Genomic DNA, 22640 nt, shown 5'->3' with positions numbered 1-22640 from the left:
GGATAATCTCTGTTTAGTGACCGAACAACCCTTGGTGCGGCCACCAAAACATACAAACAGCTGCTCTGACTGCCTAAAAGGGGCAGAACGCTCTATATAACATCTCAAAGCCCTGACAGGGCAGAGAGGGTTAAATCCCTGGTCTTGCTCCGTAGGAGGAAGAGCTAAAAGGGAAATAATTTGGTCTCTAAAGGGTGTAGAGAGACTTTTGGGAACATACCCACGTCTTGGCTTCAGGATGACCTTAGAGTCATTCGGCCCGAATTCCAAGCACACGGGGCTCACAGAGAGCGCCTGTAGATCACCCATGCGTTTGACTGATGCTAAAGCCAATAGCAAGGCAGTCTTCAACGTCAGAGGGCGAAGGTCTATAGACTGAAGCGGTTCGAAGGGAGGGCTTTTCAAGGCCCTCAACACTGTGGGTAAGTCCCAAGACGGAACCGTGATGGGGCGAGGGGGATTAAGCCGCCTTGACCCCTTTAAAAAACGAACGACCAAGTCGTTTCTTCCCACAGATTGACCGTTTACAAGGTCGTGGAGTACCGCTATAGCCGCGACATAGACCTTGAGCGTAGAAGGGGATCTCCCTTTATCTAACAGCTCTTGCAAGAAGGACAATATCATGGATATGTCACATGAAATTGGGTCCGCACCGCGGGTGGAACACCAGGCGGAAAAGACAGACCACTTGAGATCGTAGAGCCGCCTCGTAGAGGGTGCTCTAGCTTGTGAAATAGTACTCAAAACCGACTCAGGGAGACTTAAAGGCTCCCGTCTAGAGCCCAAACGTGCAGCGCCCACAATTCCGGTTGGGGGTGCCATATCGTTCTGTTCGCCTGTGTTAAGAGATCTCGTCTCAGTGGCACGGCCCATGGTGCTCTCGAGAGCAGCCTGGGAAGATCTGGGAACCAATGCTGGTTCTGCCAGAATGGAGCCACTAACAGGACTTTGAGTTTCTGTTCCCGCACTCGTCTGATGACTTGTGGCAGCAGAGCGACAGGAGGGAACGCGTATAACAGGAGATTGGGCCATTCTTGGGTCAATGCGTCCTGTTCCTTCGAAAAATAAATTGGGCAGTGATGATTGTCTTTTGAGGCGAAGAGGTCTACTTGCGCCCTGCCAAAGACAGCCCATATTTGCTGAACCGTGTGAGGGTGAAGTGTCCATTCGTCTGAGGAGACGTTGCTCCGAGACAACATGTCTGCTCCTTGGTTCAGTTTGCCTGGCACATGCGTCGCTCTCAGAGAGCGGAAGTGCAACTGAGCCCATTTCAGGAGACGTTCTACCATCGTAAATAGACGTCTCGACGAGAGGCCCCCTTGGTGATTTATGAAGGACACCACTGTCATACTGTCCGAACGGACTAAGACATGGTGACCTCTCAATGCAGGTAGAAGGGTGTGAAGGCCTAAACACACTGCTAGCATCTCCAAGCAGTTGATGTGAAGGCGACTCTCTGCTTTCGACCATGTGCCGAAAGCAGGTTGGCCATCGCACAGCGCCCCCCAACCTAAGTTGGAGGCGTCTGTCGAGACCACTTTCCTTCTGACCACCAAATCCAGGGGAACGCCCTGTTCCATCCATTGAGCGCATCTCCAAGGAGCCAGGGCTGTTATACAGGCCCGATCTACCTTGATGCGCTGGCGTCCCAAACGCCAAGCTTGAGGAGGAACCTTTGGTTTCAACCAGAACTGCAGGGGGCGCATTTGAAGCAGCCCCAACTGAAGTACTGGAGATGCTGAGGCCATAAGGCCGAGCATCTTTTGAAAAATCTTGAGTGGGCAAAGGGCTCCTATTTTGAAGGAAGCCGCGAGCCTGCGAATGGCTTGGGCTCTCTGCGGCGCAACTGCTGCCTTCATCTGACGTGAGTCGAAAACTGCTCCCAGGAACGCAATGCGTTGGCTGGGAGACAGTGCGCTCTTGGCAAAATTGACCTTGAGTCCTAGGCACTCTAAGTGGCTGAGGATTAAGGATCTGTGGTGCGTTAGCTCGTTTTCTGACTGGGCTAGGATGAGCCAGTCGTCTAGATAGTTCAGGACGCGGATTCCCATCTGTCTCAGAGGAGAAAGCGCTGCGTCCATGCACTTTGTAAACGTGCGAGGGGCTAACGACAGTCCGAACGGAAGGACTGTATATTGATATGCCACTCCCTCGAAGGCGAATCTCAAGAATTGCCTGTGATGGGGGGTGATCTGAATGTGGAAGTATGCATCCTTCAGATCCAGTGAACAAAACCAGTCCCCTTTGCGTATCTGCGAGAGGATCTGTTTTAGTGTAAGCATTCTGAACGGCCGTCGCATGAGGGCGCGATTCAGCTGTCTGAGATCGAGGATGGGACGTAGACCGCCATCCTTCTTTGGAACGAGGAAGTAACGGCTGTAAAAACCTGACTCGCTCTGTGCTGGGGGGACCGTTTCCACGGCGCCCTTGGCCAACAGATTCTTTACCTCTAAGCGCAAGACGTCTGCGTCTTTGCTGCGAACTGAGGTGGTGATGACACCATGAAAGCGAGGAGGTCTTCGAGCGAACTGGAGTACATAGCCTCGTTCTATTATACCCAAAACCCATTTTGACACTCCAGGGATGGCTTGCCACGCCGCGGATCGTGTCGCTAGGGGCTGTAATGGTTCGCACAGCTGTATGTTGTGTGAAAGCATTGGAAGAGGAAATTTGCTCTTTTCTTGAAAATGTTTGTTTTTTATTTTTTCCGCTATCACAGCGGTTTGCTGTAAGGGCGCTGATACAAAGGGCCCGTGAGTCACAGCTATACTGTTTACAAACATGAGATCCCTTACACTCGGAACGGTACGGAGTGAAGAAGGGTTGAAAAGAGGCACTTTGGGGGCTGGTCCAGCTGTCGCGAGACTTGGCCCCTCCCTCTTCCTGCTGCTGAGATCAGGAAGACGCTGGCGGCGCCTGGTCCAGCACCACTCTTGGCCGAGGTCCCTGACGCTTAGGGAAGGGAAAGCGCTTGGCTGGGCGTGACCGAGGACGGAGCTCCGTCTGAGGCGCTGGTTGCGCAGCTGGGGGCGTGGCTTTTGCAGGCTGCTGAGTCGGCGCCGGCTTGGGGCGACTAGGAGCCGTTGCAGAGCTCGAGCGTTTAGGCAGAAAATGTCGCATGGCTTGGGACGATTTCTGCGCCGCGGTGAAGCGCTCCGCGAAACCCTCAACAGCTGGGCCAAACAGGCCGGTCGGCGAGATGGGGGAGTCAAGGAAGGCGACCTTATCCGCGTCCTTGATCTCCGTTAGGTTAAGCCACAAGTGGCGCTCCAGCACCACTAAACTGGCCATCGATCGCCCGATTGCCTGAGCCGTCATCTTCGTGGCGCGTAACGCCAAATCCGTAGTGCTACGTATTTCTCTGAGCGGAGAATCGTCCAGGCTCAACTCGTCCAGACCGCGGAGGAGCTTTGCTTGGTACACCTGGAGTACCGCCATTGAGTGAAGCGCCGAGGCTGCCTGTCCAGCAGACGAATACGCTCGTCCAGCGAGGGTAGAGGTCGTTCTGCAGGGCTTAGACGGGTGTGACGCCCTCGCCTTCCAGCCGATAGCGGTGGGCGGGCAAAGGTGCGCAGCAACTGACTCGTCCAGCGGGGGCAGCTTCTCGTAGCCCTTTTCCTCGGCGCCGTCGACCGTAGTGAGGGCAGCAGAAGAGGAAGTATGGAGGCGGGCTGAATATGGAGCACGCCAGGACTTAGAGATTTCGTCGTGGACTTCGGGGAAGAATGGTGAAGCTCGCTGACGAGGGGCCTGGCGGCGCCCCGGCAGAAACCATTCGTCCAACCGGCTCCTAGAGGGCTCCTCGGGAGGAGACCATTGAAGATCCAGCTCCTCGACAGCTTTAGATAGGACACGGAACAGTTCGGCGTCCATACCGGCGCTGGATTGCGCAGACGGCAAGGGGGCGGGGTCATGAGAAGAGCCCGACAACTCCTCTGCGTCAGATGCGGCCAATGACATGCTGTCATCCTCGCATTCACTTCCTCTGAAGGAGACCAGATCGCTCGCAGCCGCAGAGGGACGCTGGTCAGGATGTAGGAAGAGAACTGGCGATTCCTCTCCATGTGGTGAAGGCGAGGCACGCGGGGTCTGAGCCGGCGTGAGCTCGCCTGTCACCGCGCTCTTAGCTCTCCTGCCCCGCTGCTTCTTCCTGGCAGGCTCTTGCGAGGAAGTAAGCGGGAGGGCGCGAGGAGCGGCGTCGCTCTCTGAAAAGAAAGCTAGCCGCGAGCGGAGGGAAGTGAGACTCATATTCCCGCAATGGGAACATTCCGTCTCACTGAGCGCAGCCTCAGCGTGGGCGTGACCCAGGCACGAGACGCACTCAGCGTGAGTGTCAGCGGCGTGCAGAGGGGCTCTGCACGAGTGACAAAAACGCCTCGGCATTTGCAACAACGCTGTAGAAATTGCTCTTTAATTTGCTCTTTTAGATGTTCGCCGGATAGCAGCAGGGAATCAGCTCCGGAGCGTCAATCCGCCGAGCAGTGAAGATCCGCTGCGAGGCTCGTCAACGGCGAAGAAGAGGCTTGCTTGAGCGAAGTCTGCGTAGTCAGTCTCTGCGAAGATCAGAAGTCGTCGCTGAAGAAGAAGGATCTGAGTTCCCTATGGCGAAATGCTCGCTTATATAGCCAGATGCTCCGCCCCTTTTGGCGCGATCGGGCGCGAATCATCGCCATAGATGTGTGCATCTACGCTGCCGAGCCATTGGTTCGTTTCTTTAACACTGCACGAACCAATGGCCGTGCAGTTACACTGCGTTATTGAAATGCTTCAGTCTCAGGAGAAAAGGAGCTTTTCCCATAAGCTTCTTACGACGCAGTACGAGTGAAAGTATCGAAAGGGAACCAATCAATTCTCACCTTTTCTTTATTAATAATTGAGTTTCACAATTTGGATCACAACATCGGCAACTTGGATGGTGTCCAAATAACCGACAAATCCAATTCTTTGGAATGTTTTTGTTCTTTCAACTCTTATAATACTCTTTATTTTCCATTCAATATGTTTACTTTACATTTACTGTTCTTACAGTCACATTGATTTTTCATTCCTTTTTAACTGTAAAACATTCACATAGAACATATATAACATACACAGCACAGAGCAGCCAGCGTGGTTAATGGTTAGTCAAACATTTAAAGCTTCAATGCATCAACGCACACAAAGTTCTTGACATACAACAGACAGAGACTAACAGTTCAACTTCTTCCAGTCTGCAGACACCCGTCTATGCAACCCTTCCGTCGTGGGAGCCCCCCAGGGCCACACTCAATCACTCCTTCGAGCAGCTCCCTGGTATCCCTTGGCACCCCCACTTAGGAAGTCGCCCTTACGGGATTTTTATGCCCCTCTTAGGCACTGTGCACCTCTTATGCACACAAATCTCTTTTATCAATCTTTCGCATGCGCGCTTTTGGTATCTGGAACTCCGCAATTCATACTTACTTTAAATTTACTCAACTTGTATTCAATACTTCAGATTCGATTTTTTTGGTGAAGCCTTTGTCTCCGATCACCACCACAGGTTTTAGCCTTAGCAGAACACGCAAACAATCCTCTAATCTAATCATAAGCAAAATTGCTTACCTTGTTTTTTGGCACCTTTTTTTGGTTTGTTTGCGTGTCAGCCAGGCATTAGACCCACGACGGCTCCCGTCGACACCGGACTTCAATCCAGTCCCACCGGAGTCGCCAATTGTTATGTCGTGGAGCAATAAAAGCATTTCTCAATGAAGAAGACATTGAAGCGTGAGAGGCAGAGTTCCAGATGTCAAAATAAGACTTTATTGAACAGAGCAACAAAGCCGGGTCAGCGATCGCCGCATCTCCGTCTCTGTCTGTCCGGGTATCCCTTCTTATACCTATCTGCGCTACCAAATTTGTAGTTCCGGTTTTTTCTTGGTTATCCTGTCTGATCCCGCCACAATTATTTATTGCCCCACCTGGCCCATTTTTAATGGTGGTTTTTGGTTCAGTCAGCCATTTTTTAAAAGTAAGTTTTATTCCTCCCCCTCCAAGTTGTTATGGGTCTCCAATTAGTTGGAGGTGGTCACGTGGGACATAACTTGTATCTGTCATATGTTGGAAGTCATCCAAAGTTCATTGGTTCACTTAAGTTCACTGAAAACTTCCAGTGGAAACCACTGGTGCTGCCCCCTGGCAGGCATCTGCAATTCAATTTGTGTTGATGCAGTTTTAATCTGTGTTAAGACATCTAGTATTATAATATTCAGTATTTTGATAGATATTGATTACTGTTATAGCCATACATCATTTGTTTGAGTATAATAATATCATATTGAGTAGAATAGCAAAATATATATTTTTAGGATACACAATAAGATGGAGATCCGGAGGTCCGCGGCGGAGCCGGAGCGACAGAGGGCCGAGGCTGTGCCCGCGGGAGGGAGGAGGTCCACCAAGCCGGTGGGACGGAGCGACGAGGCACAGCCGGAGGAGTGGAGTCCAGAGGCGAAGCTGGGCGACGACTGACCAGGGCGGAGCCGGAGGGACGATGGAGCCCAGGGTGAGCAAGGGGACAGACAGTAGACAGCGAGGATTCTGGATGGCTGAGCGGAACCAGTGGAGATTCAGGATGGCTGGACGGAACCAGCAGAGATTCAGGATGTCTGGACGGAACCAGTGGAGATTCAGACATAGGCAGAAGAGGTAGGGTGGGTGGGAAATCCAGGCAGACAGGTTTCTCCGTAAAACAGTCAATTAAGTCCCCAGAGTCTTGTTCCAGCTCACCCTCAGTGTTGGTGCAGTGGGCGGGGCTCTCTACTGCCCTCTCTTGCTCCACAAAGCACTCCACCGTCGCAGATGTAGTAGCCGGCTCTCGAACCTGGTCGGAAGTTTTGACCCCATTGGCGCTCCATAATACTGTTGCTCCGGGCTCGGGCTTCCCGTCTACGAAGGGCACGTACTCCGCGGGTCGGGGTGGCTGGCTGGGCTCTGGGTCCGGAGTGGCACTGGCGATATTCTCCTTGGAACAGGCAGGAAACGAGGGTTTGTTTCTCGCCAGTGTTCACTCCACAAACGCGGCAAAATTCGCTCGAGGGCCGTCCTCGGACGACGGCGCTCTGCATGACGCGTTGAGGCTAGCGTCGTAGAACGCACAGAGCGCGTCGTCTGGGTAGCTGGTGGTGTTTGCTACAAGCTGGAACATGATCGTAAATCCCTCGAGCGGTAAATCCCCCTGCTTCAGCCGGAGGAGGATGAATTCTGGTCGGAAGAAGGGATCCATGGGGGAAACACACTACGGAAACAAAAAGACTGAAAAAACAGAACGAAAAACAAAACGGGGTGGAATACGCAAAAAAACTGTTTCGGTCGGTCTTTCTGTCACGATGCAGGCAGGAACACATGAACAACGACGTAGTAAAAGACGAATATTTAATAAATCCAACGGAATACAGGCAGACACAGGAACACCAGGGGAAAACATCCATATAACATCAAAGACCGACAAGAGTACTGGGAAAACACACACCTTAAATAGACAGACTAATCACAGACACAGGTGCAGACCAGGGCCGTGCAGAGACCTTTAAAGGGGCAGGTGCTCAAAGTATAAAAAGGGCATTTGAAACAAGGCATTAAAGAGCCCCTAGGGTCCATCACCTCATTGTAGGCATCCAACAATGTCATTAATAAGAAAAATTATGCATTATTTGAAGTTTAAATTGCGTTTCAGGACTCAAACAACAGAATAAGTAATATTTTTTTCACTTTGTATTGTATTGTATTGTATTGTATTGTACAATTTGTATTGTATTGTAAGATTGTAGACAACAGGCTTTACTGCAGAGTATAGAAATTAAACAAACATATTAAGGAAGGAATTTTATTTCACTATTTAAAATATTTTAAATATCAATTTAAGGCAAATTGTGACCCTTTTTAAGAGCCGCAGAAGTAAAATGAACAGTATGAGTAGGATTTGACAAGGCATAAAATGGCATGATTTATAATTCAGATTCAGCTTCACACAAAACAAAACAAAATATCTTATACAATGGAATTTCAGCCTTTATACCATTAAAAGCGATAAATCGAGTTTATCATTTATTATATTTATTTAAAACATAAATATTACAGTCTTATTTGTTTAGATTCTTAGAAGGCACATTAACTTCTTTCACATTTACAACTCTGTGTTTGCTGCATAACAACGTAGGTCGATAATTGCAATAATTGGACCATAAAGAGCTGAAAAAATGTGGAAAAGAAAAAGTCATTCTCTGTCACAAGGGGGCGCTTTAAGAGCGCTGAAATATTACGTTTTCCCTAGTAAAGGCTGTATACAAATCAGCATTAAGACTGTTTATCAGGCAATAAATGAAAATGACAACGACATGTTTCTGAGGAAGGTCGGTTCCCTTCAGATACATACATATAAAGACATCAGTGCCGCGTTTTGACTTTGAAACCTACAGCATGCATATTTATTTAATGACATCATTGCCTTTTGAAGTTTAATCCAGCACTATCGCGATTCTCGTCTTTCCGTCCCCAAATGTACGACCTCCTAAATTATAATTAAAAGTATTTTCTTATACTATTTAACATATTTCAAACTTTTTATGGCCTTAAATTTGATACAACTAAATTGAGGAGTTTTTAGGACCTGCAGGTGCCCTCTGACAGAAGGGCACTTTGGGCATCTGAGCAAAAGGGGCGGGTGCTCGAGCAGGATTTAGCAAACATTGGTTTAGATTTGATGGTTGTCATGTCATGTTTCGATGTCTGTTGCTTTATGCCAACCTGATATTATTTTTCTCTTTTCACTACAAGTCTAATGGCACTGAAAGAGGAAAAACAAGACCTGAACGAAACAGCAGAGAAACATCAGAATTTCAAAACTGAAGAAAAAATGAATTAGTTGTTCACAGACTGAGAAGACTTCCTCACCACATAAAGCTCAAAAAATACAAACTACAAACCATAATTCCCACATGAGAATTCACACTGGAGAGAGCTCTTTCACCTGCCAACAGTGAGGACAAATGTTCAATCAGAAATTAAGCCTTGATGTCCACAGGAAAATTCACATTAAAAAGAAGTCATTAAAATGCCTTCAGTGTGGAAAGAGTTTTACACGGAAAGATCACCTTAATGCCCACATGATCATTCACTCTGGAGAGACCTTACACCTGCCCTCAGTGTGGAAAGAGTTTCAGGGCTAAAGGAAACCTTAAAACTCACTTCAGAACTCACACTGGAGAAAAACCCTACACCTGCAAACTGTGTGGGAAGAGTTTCTCATTAATTACTGGAGAGGACCTGGTCACATGTGATCAATGTGGAATAAGAGTGACATGTAAAGACAACCTGAAAAATCCCATGAGGATTCACTCTAGAGAGAACAATTATAAATGTCATCAGTGCAAAAGGAGCTTCACAGACGCAAATCACCTTCAGGATCATGTTAAAATTCACATGAGACAAACGCCTTTCAAGTGCCATTACTGTGAAAAAAGGCTTCACCTTCAGAATCACATAAGAATCCACACTGGAAAGAAACCTTTCATCTGCAAGCGATGTGGAAAGCGTTTCCTGATTCCAGGAAACCTTAAGACTCACCTGAGAGTTCACACTGGAGAAACCGTACAAGTGTCCCCAGTGTGAGAAGACATTCACATGTCTAAGCAGCATGAAACGTCATTTAAAAAACTGCCATTTTCCTCAGAGTGACTAGAGGTTTTAGAAAAGGAGTGATTTCTTCAATGATCTATGCATTGATTTTGAAGGACAATTCAGTTGTACTCAGTGTAAGAAAAACATTTTATGCATTCACACTTAACATGTGAAAATACAAGCAATCGTGAGACCATGTTTGTGTTCTTTGTTATAGAGTCTGATCAGAAAAATTGTATGATTGACACCTTGACTACTTGCATCCTTCATCTTTTTATACTTCACTATAAGGCTATTTATTTGATTATTTGCATATGTACTTCTGTGGCCATACTTGACCGTAGTCTCAAATATTGAGCAGTTGCAGTAAATTCCCTCCTATTTTGAGTATGTTGGGCTGTCCTTGGGTATTCATGATCTATGCCATTTGTCATTTAACTGGACACCAGTTGTCAAAGAAGGTTGCTTTAATTTCTTCAGACATGGCAGAGATGTCAGCAGCTAACACAGGGGCAGTGGACCTCAAATTTAAGAATGCCAACTGCACTCGTCGTCGTTAACTGCTTTTGAAAACACGTTTTCACCATCCGCCCTCTAACCAACTCCAGGTCCAGCAGAGATTTCCTGGTTGTGAAGATGCCCAGATGCATCACCCCCATGTTAGTCCAGCCTCCTGCTGTCTAATGGGATTGCATTATCTTTCAACTGCATCTGCTTACATAAGCAATTGCTCATTTTCTTGCCTGTGGAATTGCGTAACTAACATAAAACAGTGAAAATGTGGAAACCCAGAAAATTCTGGGGGAAGCCTTGTCTCAGATATAACAGAATATTCGATTATTAAATGTACTATGTTTTAAAAAAGAATTAAATATGAGATGAAATTAGTGCAGAATCAACTCTGTGTTTAAAATAAGCACCCTTGCAAAGCTTTTAGTGTCATTGTACCCTACTATTTCAGTTTATAGAACATGTCTAAATATGGTACAAAAACATTTTTTATTATATATAATGTATGTATTCACATTACAGAATATGTGAAAGTGCAGTAAAAAATGATGGCTTTCCCATGATATAAATAATGTAATAAAAAAACAAGTAATAATAAAAAGCTGTAACAATGGGAATTAAGTCCTGAGGAGAGTATTTTTGTATAGTAGAAATGGTAAGTAATATTTTACAGTTTTCCACAAAATAAAGGTTTTCATTGAAATGCCATGGTTATTTTATCAAACAAGTTAGTATAACAGTGGTATACCCACAGCTAATATTCCTTCAGATTTTCAGGTTTTAGATTATTCTCTAACTAACTAAATCTCCACTGTGTGTGTATACTTTCGTTGGAGGTGATTTTCAGCACACAATTAAACACCATTTCAGTATGTATTTCACTAAGAACAATTCTGTGGGATGTTTTATTATTTTAATGTTCTTTAATGTTCTCTTTTGGACACAGCAGCGTGTGAACAGGACTTTTATTTTTAAGCCGGTGATTTGACGTCATAGATCTGCGCCGCGCTCCTGCATCAGTTTGAGCTGAAGAAAGGTTTGTGGTTTTATTCATTTAAAGTGTTTAAATTGATACACCGCGGTCAGTCTGCTTCATAGTTTTTACAAACTTTTTAAAGGTAATTGATCATTATGTTACACGAGTAACAGAAGAGGTGCATCTCATTTCGGTCCGTATTTAGTGAATCAGATGATAATCACGGATTTATTCAGTGATGGAGAAACGGATCTTTTCAAAACGCCAGTTCAACTGAATCACTTGCTTCACAAATGATTCACTTTTTAAATCGCTCGAATCACTGCTCACTGACGACATCTGCTGCTCAAAACACTGGGAATACAACTAGAACTAATGATCTTTCACAAACAATAGCAGTTTGTTTTCTATGTCTAAATGTAATATATTAATCGCAGTTTAATCAATTACTTAATCTTAATTAAAACTAAATGGTAACTGTGTGTAATTTCTTTTATTTTCTGTGTTCAGTTATTATTTATTGATAAAATTTCATTATTGAGCAATAATCAGGCCATTAACTCTCACTTGCACCCACACCATTTTTTTGTTTTCTTTTGTTCATTTTCTTTGTTAATTGTTCACATCTTAAACAGGACAAAGTGTTCAAACACAGATAAACTGGTGGAGCAACTGAGATCCACGTGACACACTATTATAAAGATGGCGTTTATTAAAGAGGAGAGTGAAGACATGAAGATTGAAGAAACATTCAGAGTCAAACATGAAGATACTGAGGAACAAACAATGATGGTGTTTATTAAAGAGGAGAGTGAAGACGTGAAGATTGAAGAAATATTCAGAGTCAAACATGAAGATACTGAGGAACAAACAGGTTGGTTTTCATTCTCAAACCTGAAATGAATATTTATGAATAATGTCACAGGTGTGGAAATATTGAGACATTCAACAGAAGTGTTGAGATCATATGACAAATACTAACACTGCCTTCAAGTGCAGCTGAGAATATCCTGCTTTCACACTGGCCATTTGTTATTATGAGATCATGCATTGAATTTGTAACAATAAGATGGAATTAGTAACATTAAACCTAATATCTGCTTCTAATATTCAACCATTGATTTTTAGCACTTAGGCTAATTATGCAAAAGTATCTAAGAAAATTACTTATTATGCACAAAGCAAATCTTGAAATGTGAGTGGTTACTTTTGGCTACTGCATGCCATCTACATTTGTTCGTTTAAAGCTATATATGTGACCCTGGACCACAAAATCAGTCATAAGGTTAAATTTGACAAAACCGAGATGTATACATCAAATACAAGCTCAATAAATAAGCTTTCTATTGACATATGGTTTGTTAGGATAGGACAACATTTATAGAGATAGATAGAGATACATCTATTTGAAAATCTGGAACCTAAGGGTGCAAAAAAATTAAAATACTGAGAAAATCACCTTTAAAGTTCTCAAATTTAAGTTCTTAACAATGCATATTATTAATCAAAAATTACATTTTGGTATATTTATAGTAGAAATTTTACAAAAAATCTTCATGGAACATGATCTTTACTTAATTTCCTAATGATTTTTGGCATGAAAGAAAAAATGTATCATTTTGACCCATACAATGTAATTTTGGCTATTGTTACAAATATACCCCAGCGACTTAAGACTGGTTTTGTGGCCCAGGGTCACATTTGAAAAGCAAATTAAACAGCCAGTGGACACTAAAGCTACATCTAAATTAATCCGCATACAATTGAAATAACCTTTTTGTCTTAAAAATGTAAAAACAGACTGTACATAGAGACTGATTTAAGAAACTCTTCAATACAGAAACATGTTGTATGAGTTGTTATTTTTTTAAATGATGTCATCAGTCAACGCCTCTAGTCAGACACTGCTACATCACGTAACAAAAACATGAACAAACACTGAATGATTGTCTTTTTATTAAGTAACAAAATCAGATTAATTAATGTGTTCTTTTTTTTAATAAGTATACCAAGGTTTATACGCATTGCCAAAATCGTCTTTTCTGTTTTTAAGTGTATCTCTGTGGCAGAAATACAGCGCTACATACTTATCTGGCATATATACTACATAGTTGCCCCTCGAGTTAACTTCGAACCACATCCTCTAGGGGGCCCTATGAGGAACGGCATCCGTGTGGCTCGTGTCTCAAGAATACATACAAAAACGACAATGGCCGGCGACAGCTTATGATGTGACCACCGGCACGCCCAATACAAAGGGGCACCTATAGGACACAACATCCTTTTCTTCATATTCACTCACTTTTTGTATGAGGGCATGTTCTCTTACCTGAGGTTTTGAAATAATGACTGCTGTGAGATGTGTGGTGAAGAGTCAACGTTTTCAGCTCCTGAGGGAGTTTGTTTTGCAGAGAATTGAGTTTGTGATCATTGCATTCATTCCTTGTTTCTTGTGAAACAGGCATGCTCTGATAAGGCTAATCCTCTTGGAAGTACCCCCTTCAGTCTGAGAGCAGGGGAGATTGCCGTTTCTATGCAGCTATATGAGCGAAGGGTTGATGGATGGGTTGATGGTTGATGGATTCCCTTTCCGGGAAGGGTCCCTCATAGATAGGGGTGTAAATATTAATCGATTCGTATCGATGCATCGATTATGCAGCCGCCGATTCAATGCATCGATTCGTCCGCAAGAGTATCGATTAATGTGTTTATTTTGCCGCCTGTTTGTTCACTTGTCTATTTTTAGAATCCGTTCTGACCTTTCTTTTACTGTCTATGGCTCCGATGTATTAAGCGTACTACCTACTCCTAAGCTGCGGGTGGCGCTAACCTCACTGTCTTCTTCTTCACACGCGTTACTTTCGTTTCACAGTCCATCTATGTTGTTCATGTTCACAGACCTCACATTGTTGTCTGACTTTCAAGAGCGATGATTTTGAACTGATTTTGTGGAGTAGTATTCTATTTGCAGTTCATCTACTGCAGAGGATGTGTGACCATTCTCTTAATAAGATGCAAATTGTATTTTCAAAATGTAACCAATTTTGTATGAAAGAAACTTTTTTAAAACGGTGAATAGGCTAATTGGCCATAGTAGACCTGCACTATAATTTTTTTTTATTTTTTATTTTTTTATTACAATTTATCTGATTGCACTTTGTAGATGCAGTAACTTATATTTGCTGTTCTATTTGCAGTGTATTGAGCACAACTGCTTTAGTGGAACATACACATTATGTGAATAGAATACTGTTTCTGTATTCTCAATAAAAGGCAAATTATGTACTATTTTTGTTGATTTATTTGAAACTTAATAGATATCATGTAAAAATATCTAATATTGAATTGAATCGGATCGAATCGCATCGTATCACAGGGAATTCTGAAGTATCGAAAATAATCGAATCGTTGGCTTAAGAAATCGGTATCGTATCGAATCGTCTTGAAGGCTCCGATTTACACCCCTACTCATAGAGAGCCGTTTCTTAGTGGGTTAGGTTTTCCACCCTGTCCCTCAGGGTTAGGAGCCTGTCCTTTCTGATGTCCAGGTTGATTCCCACTTATCAGGCGTCGTGGATAATGGCATGCTCCCTTTCTACAGAAAGGTCACTTATAGAGTGCCACCTCTTGACGGGTCAGGAGTTCCTCCCTGTCTCTCTGGGTTAAGGGCCTGTCCTCCTCTATATCCACTATTAGAAAGATGGTCAAGTCTAGCTCCATGGCAATACCGTCAGTCGATTTGCAAATTGCAAACTGCCTATGCTGATTGAGTGCAGCATTGCTCCCCTCACAGTGAGGGTTGACCCTAGTATTTCCTGTCATGTGACAAGCATCTGGAACCCTGTCGAGTGTGACCTCTCTGGCAGACCTTTTTCAAATCCATGTTATGGTAAGTGTGCACACTACACTACCGTCTCTGGGCACTTTCTAAAATCTGCAAGGGTGATAAGTGCATAGCAAGTGTTTGTGCACTTTTCTAAAATCCTGTATGGTATGTTATGTGCTAGACGTTGTTTCCATTTTTGAGTTGATTTAAAACCCCGGTCTCCTTGGCCCAACTACACTTTTTTTACAATTTTGACCATCTGCTACCTAGGATAGAGATATCCTAGAGGATGATCGTTTACTATCTCGGGGAACGTCTCAGGTTACGTATGTAACCCTGGTTCCCTGAGGGAACGAGACGCTGCGTCGAACGCTATGGGGAACGCCATTGGCAAAGCACGCTCTGAACGTAGTATGCAACCAATCAGATGCCCCCCTCGAGGGCTGACTGTGCACGCTCCGCTCTCAAGCAGACCACAAACAGACTGTGTGTATCCCCACCAACAATGAAGCGTTGGCAGGAGGAACATATCGTCTGTAAGTTCCCCCTCTACAAATACCTGAAAACACTGAAGACGTTTTGAAGGCTATAGAAAGGGGCTCTATAGCCAAATCAAAAAGGAGAGGTGAGAGTTGACACCCTTGACGGGTGCTATGAGAAAGCTAGAAATAAGGGGACTTTTCAGAGTTTGTTTTCACGCAAGCTGAGTGAGTGGAATATAGTAAACAAATCCATGAGATGAATTTAGATCCAAATCCAAATTTTTGTAAAACCTTGAATAAGTAATCCCACTCCACCCGGTCAAAGGCCTTCTCTGCATCAAGAGAAATATCCATTTCTGGTCTTGAAGACCGGGATTGAGGAAAGATTACATTCAAAAGTCTACATATATTGGACGTTAACTGACGGCCCAGTTTAAAGCCAGTTTCATCATCTGATATGATGGATGGAAGATGAATCTCTAATCGTTTGGCCAAACGCCCATTAGGCTAACTGGTCTATAGCTTCCGCAAAGTTTAGGGTCCTTGTCTTTCTTTAATATTAATGAAATCAAAGCTTGGTTCAGGGATGATGATAAACAAAACTTGGTCTAGGGAGTGATTGTATAGCTGGAATAACATGGGGGATAGCTGATCAGAAAACTTTTTTAAAAATTCAGCAGTGAAGCCATCAGGACTGGGATTTGAGATGACAGTTTTCCACCATTTATTATCCTCTGACAGTCTGTTTTGCTGTTTTCCATTTGAAAGGTCAAGTCTAACAGTCAACTTTTATGATTGGCTAACACAATTGCCCCCTTAATAAAACCTCAGAAAGAATTATTTTATGATTAATTTTTCATCTGATGGTTAAGTGGGGAGTTTGTCCCCTTTCTTTTTTCCTAGTCTCTCTCTAAATTTGTTGAATTTTATTCCCTAGGAGACATAAAAATAATATATAATAATTTAGATCAGTCTATATAGATTTTCTAGATTTAATTAATTGTATAACAGACAACTTAATATCTGTAGGGTACCGCCGACCTGGATCAGGTTTGGAGACCCTGGAATAGGATCTAGCATACATTCATTACTTATCTACATGTTGTGATGTTAATTGCTTTGTGCCATTAAACTGGGGTTAACTTTTATCTCTTTGTTTTTCCACCTTAGACCTAACAGCACTGAAAAAGGAGAGCGAAGTACTGAATGAAACTGAAGAGAAAGTTCAGTTTGAGAATCTTAATAATTTGATATCTGGAGAAAAATCTTTTTGTTCTTTAGAGTCTGAAAAGACTTCTAACCAAAAAAGTGCTCAAAAGACAGAAACTATGAGCATTTTCACTTGCTGTCAGTGTGGAAGGAATTTCAAACAACAAAGACGCCTTAAAAAGCACATGATAACTCACACTGAAGAGAAGCCTTACACGTGCAAACAGTGTAGAAAGAGTTTTATTGAAAAAGGAAGCCTTACCAGACACATGAGATGTCACACTGGAGAGAAGCCTTACTCATGCAAACAGTGTGGAAAGAGTTTCAAACAACAAGCACACCTTAAAAGTCACATGATAATTCACACTGGGGAGAAGCCTTACACATGCAAACAGTGTGGAAAGAGTTTCACTGAAAAAAGAAGCCTTAACAGACATATGAGATGCCACACTGGAGAGAAGCCTTACTCATGCAAACAGTGTGGAAAGAGTTGCACTGAAAAAGGAAGCCTTAACAGACACATGAGATGCCACACTGGAGAGAAGCCTTTCACATGCCAAAAGTGTGGAAAGAGTTTCACTGAAAAAGGAAGCCTTAACAGACACATGAGATTTCACACTGGAGAGAAGCCTTACTCATGCAAACAGTGTGGAAAGAGTTTCAAACAACAAACACACCTTAAAAGTCACATGAGAATACACACTGGAGAGAAGCCTTACACATGCAAACAGTGTGGAAAGAGTTTCACTGAAAAAAGAAGCCTTAATAGACACATGAGATTTCACACTGGAGAGAAGCCTTACTCATGCAAACAGTGTGGAAAGAGCTTTATTGATAAAGGAAACCTTAACAGACACATGAGATTTCACACAGGAGAGAAGCCTTACACATGCAAACAGTGTGGAAAGAGTTTCACTGAAAAAGAACACCTTAACAGACACATGACAATTCACACTGGAGAAAAGCCTTACTCATGCAAACAGTGTGAAAAGAGTTTCACTGATAAAGGAAACCTTAACAGACACATGAGATTACACACTGGAGAGAAGCCTTACTCATGCAAACAGTGTGGAAAGAGTTTCAGTCAAAATGGAGACCTTAACAGACACATGAGAGTTCACACTGGAAAGAAGCCGTACACATGTAAACAGTGTGGAAAGAGTTTCACTGAAAAAGTAAACCTTAACAGACACATGAGATTTCACACTGGAGAGAAGCCTTACACATGCCAACAGTGTGGAAAGAGTTTCACTCAAAAAAGATACCTTAACATTCACATGAGAATTCACACTGGTGAGAAGCCTTACACATGCAAACAGTGTGGAAACAGTTTTAGTCAAAAAGGAAGCATTGACAGGCACATGAAAATTCACAACAAAGAGAAGCCTAACAGATCCCCTTAGTATGGACAAAGTTTCAATCAAAATGTCTAGACCGGATAGTTCCGGTCCTTGATTCTGATTGGTTGAGCCACAATCAAAAATGCTGTAAATTACTCTACAAACATAGACCTCTATGTTTCTCGGCAACCACATTGTTGCAACCACAATTAAAGTTACAGAGGTCAAAAGTGTACATCCCCCTTTCAGAATTTGCAAAATATTCTCTTGTCAAAACAATCTTAAAGGATTCCAATAAGAATCCTATACGAGGCTCCTACTATGATATAAATTCTAATTCACATTTTAAAGCAATGTGTTTTGTCCATGGTACACTTTACTGTTGTAGGATTTCGGTTATGCAAAACGCAAATAACGATCAAGTCATCACACTCCGAGGAAGAACAAAGAATCTTTTATCCTGACCAATTGGCATCAGATGCCCCCCCCCCCCCCCCCTCTCTGAGATCCTCCAAAAAAAACCAGTTGTCCACTCACTCGTGACCTAAGTTTCCACAAATGGAGTTAGGAATGAACAAAGGAGAATGATTGACTCCAGGCTGGCCATCCCAGCCGCTGAAAACTCCCCCTGACCCTTTTTTCCCCCACCTTCCTCAAAACAGGACTCACACCATGCGCTCAACAAATGCGCTAGCAAATATAATTCAAAAAGGAAAGAAACAAAGAATGCTATTTCAAAACTTGCAGAGATAGTGTCATTTTGAGTTATACCTCAGAAGGAACAGCCCAGGGGCGTAGATCTGCCCCGCAGCAATATCCAATTGGATCCTAGCATCATGGCATGTGCTTAGCGGCCTGTTTCAAATCCCATGCTCTAAATAGTTCTGGGCCTTGTGCCTCGCTCAATGCCTTTCATCTCTTGTGGTTTGAGTACTTTTCATCTGCACTCGCCCTCTGGAACAAGCACGGGATTGTGCCAGCAAATTCTACAGAACTATCTAGTGCTCAAAATGCCTGAACTGCCTGAGTCCAAGCGTCCTGAAAAGACTTGTAGCTCTCCTCTGCAGAAGATTGCCTGCTCATTCCAACTACAAGAACTCCAGAACTCTCCATAAACCACAAAGACTTCGTGACCCGCCTTGCAACTCATGTGCCCACCGAACTCTGAGCGCAACAACACGCGTAACCAGGCAACCACAGCCCGGATACAGGTACAGCAACTCCCGTTGCCCAACCCTCAACTTCGAAGGATTCCCAACGACGTCATCCAAAGACCGACCAGCAACCAACCAGAATCTCTGCCGAGACGAGCCCACAGAGGGAATCCCCATTCTGGCACGAGCGCAAGTAAACAAGGTCTCCCATTCTTGTTGTATCTGGTACATAGTCATTTAAGTGAAATCTCTGCTTTTGTGGTTTTCTAAGTTTGTGATTCGAGAACTAGTAGCAATACTACAACTTTGGGGTTCTTAAAATCCGTAATTTACCATCTTTGAAACTGTATGAGTGCGTGTGTGAATGTCTGTGTATGTGTGTGTTTATGTTTTAGTAGAATAGATTTTGTATTCTAGAGTAGTTCAATAAATCATTTAAAGTTTCATTTAAAGAGGTGTCTTGACTTTTATGTTCACAAAGTTTAATCTTTGCCCAGATCAAGCTACCTGGCTTTAATTTCCTAAAGTAATAATTTAGTTTATTTATGCTCCTGACCATGAGCATAATATAAACCTTGGAATTGAGAAGGTATATTGAGTTAACCACTTCGGTGGATGAATGGTTAAGAAACATAAACTATTAATTCTAAATCAATTTTCCTGAATTTTTAGATTTGATTCTTTTTCAGAATCAATTTTTAAATTTGAGTTAATTCAGTGTGCATGGATTTAATTTGCACAGATCAGTTACTTGCTCACTTCTTCCACCAACATTGGCGGCTTTGTAGAAGGTGGTAGTAATCATATTTTGGAACCATTCCTAAAGGATTGTATTAGGGATTGCCTTATAGGATTGTCTTTTAGGACAAGGCATAAATATGCTGTATGATCATTTCAAAAGGAGTTTAATGGGATTCGATTTCATCCTGAATTTTGAAGAATTTTTCTTATTTATTGCATCTATTACTAACCAATAGTTTTTGCATTTTACTTTGTAGTGTAGCCATATAAGGGGAAGTTTATTTATATGATTTCTTGTCAATAAGAAGGCGGTGTCTATTATGTTTATTGCTTTACCCTGTGTGCTGTTATCTTCCCTGGCCCGTTATCGTCACATGACGTTGCGTCATCTAGGCGGGAATTGTTTTGCGTTATGCATATATGGAACCGGCATTCAGCAGAGGCATCGCTCAAAAAGTTTAGAAACAGTACCTGCTGACTGATCCTGTGAATTACTTCTTTTGTTGGCTATTTTTTCTCCCCCTGTGACGGATTCATCCTGTCGAGTATACTTTTTTTGTTTTGGGAAACTTACCTTGAAGGACATTTAAACAGTCAGCGCTTTGTAAATTTGGCTCTTGGAAGATAAAAAGACTTCTGGTGAAACCGATCTGAACTCTTATATGTACTGTACAGTTGGGACGCTGAGAGACTGCGCACACACACACACACACACACACACACACACACACCATCATATTGCACTAATTCAACTTGCTCTGACACTTTGTAATTATTATTTGCATAATACACCTGGTTTGGAAATGGTGGCTGTCTGTGAGTTTACTAAGTTCCTACATTTACTCAAAAAAAATCTCCAGTTCCAAAAAGTGTGAATTCTGCTCTCTGAATTGTTACACAGTAAAGTCCCCAGTGTTAAATCAACACTGCTCATAGTACATATGGTTCCACTCCAGATAGTGTTAAAGTAACACTGAAGCAGAGTTAAAGTTAATGAGGTAATTAGGTGATTAACAAAGTGATGATTGATCATTATTGAAGACACCTGATGTTAATTAGCAGAATGACTACAGATCTGTCACGGGCTTGCCGAATTGATGCCCTATTCCTATGTGCCACCCGGGCTTTGAGAAAAAGTTGGACACGAAATGAAATCCGAACTAGTGAAATAATCAGCAACTTACCCGTTTAAAACCGTGTCTCAGTTTCATTGCTAATTTCATGATTTTTTCATTTCTGTACCTTGACAGACCGGCGATAGGCTGTTTTTCCTTGAGATAACGGTTACAATGCAAGACCGCACTTGTTTTTTCCAATGTGGCGTGAGTATTTTTGGAATCTTTTTTTTACCCGGACAAGGCATCCACTGACCAATTCCCATATGGTCTAGCGATCAGGATTCCTGGTTTTCACCCAGGCGGCCCGGGTTCGACTCCCGGTATGGGAAGGCGGGCTCTTCTTTGCTTCCCTCTTTGAACAGGTCGTTCGTCTTCCTGCATTGGAAGCCGTTTTTTGGCCAGCAGTCGAGATGCAGAAACCTGATAGTCCGAGGTTGTGACCCCACAGCCCCGTGCCTTCGATAGCTCAGCTGGTAGAGCGGAGGACTGTAGGAGGAGCATTGGCAATCCTTAGGTGGCTGGTTCGACTCTGGCGCGAAGGAGGTCATTTTTCATGTGCCCACCTTTATTGGGGTGGCCGGCCTTCTGAAAGCGGCCAGTGGAGCTTGATTTCACAAGACCACGCTTGTTTTTTCGGATGCGTGGTGTGAGTATTTTTGGAATCTTTTTTATTACCCGGACAAAGCTTCCACTGACTAGTTCCCATATGGTCTAGCGGTCAGGATTCCTGGTTTTTGGGGGGCCGGCCTTCAGAAAGCGGCCAGCAGAGCTTGATTTCACAGTCCGCCGTTTGGGGGGAGGGGGGCAAAAGAGCGTTCCCTGACCGGGAATCGAACCCTGGCCGCGGCGGTGAGAGCGCCGAATCCTAACCACTAGACCACCAGGGAAGAGCTGATCTACTGCTTGCCTGCTAATTTCATGAGAAAAAGCAGACAGCAATACAGGCTTCTGTCACATGGAAAACCAACAAGTCGGGCGCAAGCACGAAGTGTCCCAGTCGGTGGGCCAGTGGCGCAATGGATAACGCATCTGACTATGTCAAGTCAAGTCAAGTCACCTTTATTTATATAGCGCCTTTTACAATACAGATTGTGTCAAAGCAACTGCACAGTATTTAAACAGCACCATAGTGTGTAAGTAACGCATTATTGTAACAATCAATTTTCAGTTAAAGGCAGTTCATCAATGAATTCAGTGATATCATCGTCAGTTCAGTTCAAATAGTATACGATATCGCTGGAAAATGTCCCCAACTAAGCAAGCCAGAGGCGACAGCGGCAAGGAACCAAAACTCCACAGGTGACAGAGATGGAGAAAAAAACCTTGGGAGAAACCAGGCTCAGTCGGGGGACCAGTTCTCCTCTGGCCAGACCAAACAACAGTTTGTACCAATGTCTGATTGTAGAGAACTCATCAGGATCCTGTGGTGTAGCGCCGATGGCCGTCAAGGTTGGCGAGGTCTTTATTGATGATCCGCCTTGGAGCTCATCTGGTTGACATCCACGGCTATTGAAGTCATCTCTAGGTGGTGATCCATGATCTAAGCTGGGTACGGACTGGATCCGGGGGACTGGAGTGACCATCTGATCTGGATACAGGCTGGGTCTGGTGGCTACGGTGACCTCGGAATAAGAATGAAACAGACTAA

General features: G+C 43.5%; 1 protein-coding gene and 2 non-coding genes across 3 annotated transcripts in view; 1 reads left to right on the top strand and 2 right to left on the bottom strand.

Moving 5' to 3' along the window:
- Window positions 1-22640, bottom strand: part of LOC141326066 (uncharacterized) — a 230622-nt gene that overhangs the window by 142030 nt on the left and 65952 nt on the right. The gene's annotated exons all lie outside the window — the stretch shown is intronic.
- On the top strand, window positions 21250-21321 carry trnae-uuc (transfer RNA glutamic acid (anticodon UUC)). The gene has a single exon. It is a non-coding gene; the product is annotated as a tRNA-Glu (tRNA).
- On the bottom strand, window positions 21808-21879 carry trnae-cuc (transfer RNA glutamic acid (anticodon CUC)). Its single transcript has one exon. It is a non-coding gene; the product is annotated as a tRNA-Glu (tRNA).

The sequence above is a fragment of the Garra rufa genome, chromosome 2, assembly GCF_049309525.1.
Source record: "Garra rufa chromosome 2, GarRuf1.0, whole genome shotgun sequence".
Taxonomy (NCBI): Eukaryota; Metazoa; Chordata; class Actinopteri; order Cypriniformes; family Cyprinidae; genus Garra; species Garra rufa.
The sequence above is the reverse complement of the archived record's forward strand: the minus strand, read 5'-3'. Positions and strand labels throughout refer to the sequence as shown.